The sequence below is a fragment of the Mastacembelus armatus genome, chromosome 16 (assembly GCF_900324485.2).
Source record: "Mastacembelus armatus chromosome 16, fMasArm1.2, whole genome shotgun sequence".
In the NCBI taxonomy this organism is placed as follows: Eukaryota; Metazoa; Chordata; class Actinopteri; order Synbranchiformes; family Mastacembelidae; genus Mastacembelus; species Mastacembelus armatus.
Genome location: NC_046648.1, coordinates 16,854,815 through 16,859,238, shown reverse-complemented (window position 1 = coordinate 16,859,238; position 4,424 = coordinate 16,854,815).

Genomic DNA, 4,424 nt, shown 5'->3' with positions numbered 1-4,424 from the left:
AGATGATAGATGATAGAGTAGAGATAGGAGATAGCTAGAAGACAGCGACAGATGTAGATAGGCACCGCCAGCACAGACAGACAGACAAGACGACAGATAGATAGATAGATAGATAGAAAGATGGATAGATAATAGATAGATAGATAGATGGATAGATAGAGATAGATTAGATAGGCAGACAGACCAGACAACAGGACAGAACAGATAGATAGACGTATATAGATCGCATAGATAGATAGATAGATAGCTCGGATATGAGATAGATAGACAGACATACAGACAGACAGTACAGAGCTAGATTGAGTAGATAGAGCTAGATAGATAGATAGATAGATAGATAGATATCATCAGATAGATAGATTGATAGATAGATCTGACATAGACAGACAGGTTAGATATATTAGCATGATAGCATAGATAGATAGATAGATAGATAGAATAGATAGCCCAAGAGACAGATGATAGATAGATAGATTAGAATAGATAGATAGATAGATAGATAGAATAGATGGAGATTAGGATAGACAGACAGACCAGAGACAGATAGATTAGATAAGAAGATAGACAACGATGATAGATAGATAGATAGATAGACAGGACAGACAGACAGACAGACAGAGATAGATTAGATAGATAGCATAGATCAGATAATAGATCGTCGCAGAGTAGACGGAATAGTCTGACAGACAGACAGAACAGAATAGATAGATAGATAGAAACAGAAACGATAGATAATAGATAAGATGAGTAGATAGATAATAGATTTAGATGATAGATAGATAGATAGATGGACAGAGAGACAGACATACAGACAAGATAGGATAATTAGATAGATAGATAGATAGATAGACAGACAGACACACAGCAACAGACAGAGAAGCAGAAAAAGAGATGGAGTAATGGGGAGTAGTAAAGAAGTACAGACACAAGACAGACAATAGATAGATAGATGATAGATAGATGCTAGATGCTAGATCAGATAGATAGAAGCATAGAATAGATAGAACCGTGATAGACAGAAAGTAGAGCTAGTGTCGATAGATAGATAGGCAGCTAGTCGCCGCGCCTTGCTACTGCCCAGTACTCCGCCCGTCATTACGGTACGTCGCCCAGACAGCCGCCACAGACAGACCGACAGCAACGACAGACGACATAGAGGTAGATAGCAAATCAGTATAATAGATAGATAGATAGATAGCATAGTCGATAGACAGCAGCGACAGACAGATAGATAAGTAGGCAGACGACAGACAGACAACAGACAGGACAGACAGAAATAGATAGATGATAGATAGATAGATTAGATAGACTAGAGACAGAAGACAGACGACAGACAGACAGACAGAGATAGATAGACAGACAGACAGACAGATCAGAGACAAATCAGAATAGATAGGATAGGGATAGATAGATAATCAGATAGATAGCTAGACAGACAGACAGAGACAGCAGACCGATCAGATTAGATAGATAGATCAGAGGTAGATCAGATCGTAGACTGTGCATCAGCTAGCTAGATCAGGACTCGATAGCATCGATCCCAGCGCATCGTTGCCCGATGCCCTCCATGATGAAGTTCTAGACCAGCACAGCGAGCGTAGCTGACAGAAGATGATAGATTAGATAATATAGATGACACAGACGAGACGAGTGAGATAAAGATAGATATAGATGTGTCTAGATAGGTATAGATATTATACGAATAGATAGAATAATATAGACAAGACAGACAGACAGACAGACAGATAGATAGATAGGCAGACAGACAGACAGACAACAAAAGACAGACAGACAGACGATAGATAGAATAGATAATATAGATGATAGATTATATGAGATAGATAGACAGACAGACAGACGACAGACAGACAGAGATAGATCAGATAGATAGTATAGATAGAGATAGATAGCTAGATAGATAAGATTAGATAGTAGATAGCATAGACAGCCAGACAACAGCACAGCCAGAGAACAAATAGCATAGATAGATCGACGACCTCAAGAACACAGACGTAGACTTTCGCTCGATCCCGATAATAGCATAGCTATAGCAAGAGATAGATAGAAGATGAGTATACAGACAGAAGAAGAAAGAGCAGAAATAGATAAGATAAGACAGACAGACAGACAGAGATAGATAGATGATGGATCGATAGATAGATAGACTATAATAGATAGCTAGATAGATAGAGAGATAGATAGAGACAGAGAGACAGAGAGAAGAGAGACAGAGAGAGCAGACAGATAGACTAGATAGATAGATAAAGACGACACCAACGAGAGACGGGGGGGAGAAAGGGGGGGGGGGGGGAAAGCAGAAAGAAAAAACAGAAGCGTAGAAAAAGAATAGAAGAAGAGGAATAGATAGCATAACGATAGTAGATGATAGATAGAGGATAGATAGCTAGAGTAAACTAGACAGACGACAGACAGATAGATAGATAGGCATAGACATACAGACGAACAGACAGACAGAAATTAGAGTAGTATAGATAGATAGATAGTAATAGATAGATAAGTAGTAGATAGATGATAATAGACAGAAGAGATAATAATAGATAGATATGAGTAGATAGCTATAGATAGATAGATAGATAGATGATAGATAGACAGACAGACAGACAGCAGATGATAGATAGGCAGACGACAGACAGAACAGCAGACAGCAGATAGATGAGATAGAAGAGATAGATTAGATAGTATAATAGATTATAGATAGATTAGATAGATAGATAGATAGATAGATAGATAGATAGACAGACAGACTGACACAGAGATATATAGATACGATTAGATAGAGAGATAGCTAGATCAGATATGATAGATAGATAGATGATAGAATAGATAGATGAGATAAATAGACAGACAGACAGAACAGATAGATAGATAGGCATCGACAGACGCAGACGACAGACAGACAGACAGATAAGATAGATAGATAGATAGATAGTAGATAGATAGATTTGTTAGATATCAAATAAGATAGATAGATAGACAGACAATAGATAAGTATAGATAGATAGACAGACAGACAAGACATAGATAGATAGATAGATAGATAATAGATGAAGATAGATGAAGATGATAGACTAGACTAGACACAGACAGACAGATCAGATCACGCAGCAGTGCTAGAGTAAGATAAATAGATAGATAGAGTCAGCAGACGACAACGGTCGATGCAATAGCATCGCAGCATGATGATCCCCGATACTCGCCACGCGCCATGCAGTCTGTCCAGTGTTCCGAGTCGCGACGGGTCCCAGACAGCTGCAGACAATAGAGAGAACCCACCGAATAGATAGATAGAGTAATAGCTAGATAGATAGATGAAGATAGATAGAGAGATAGACGCAAGTAGATGAAACAGACAGACGACAGAGAAATCAGAGAGATAGATAGAGCATAATCGATATCTAATCCAGCCGCAGAAGCCCACATCACGATCGCGATAGGACTGAGAGTAGATAGATAGATATAACAGACGACAGACAGAACAGAGCAGATAGAATAATAGATAGTAGATAGATAAGGATAGATAATAGATAGATAGATAATAGATAGACAGACAGACAAGACAAATAGATAGATAGATAGAGTGGTGTATATGATAAGACCAGATGAGTAGACTAGAGATAGAAGATAAGATAGATAGATGATAATAGATAGGATATATAGATAGATAGGATGAAATAGATAGATAGACAGAAGAAGACATCGACAGATAATAATAGTAATCAGTAGAGATGCCAGACTAAGACAACAGACAGACGAGATAGACAGAAAGATAATAGATAAGCATAGTCTAGAATAAGATAGATAGATAGATAGATAGACAGACAGACAGACAGAGACAGCAGATAGAAGCATACGATACAGATAGAAGATAGATAGAAGATAGATATGATAGATAGATAGATAGATAAGACGAGATAGATGAAGTAGAAGAAGATGTAGATAGCAGACAGACAGACAGACAGCACAGACAGACAGAAGAGATAGATAGATAATAAGAATGTATAGATATCGAGATACAGAACAAAGACATAATAATGAGCAGACAGACGACAAAACAGAAAGCATAGATAGATAGATGATTAGAGAGATAGATAGATAGAACAGAGCCAGAAAGATGATAGACAGACGACGAAGACAACATAGATAGATAAGATAATAGATAGATAGATAGCTAGAAGAAGAAGAGTACAGACAGACAGAGAAACAATTTTCATATAGAGTAGATAGATAGATAGATAGATAGATAGATAGATAGATAGATAGATAGATAATAGATCAGACAGACAGAGACGATAAGATAATAGATAGATAGATAGATAGATAGGAGATATAGACAGACAGACAGAAGACAGAAACAGAGAAGATAGATAAATGAATAGATAGAATAGATAGATAGATAGATAGAT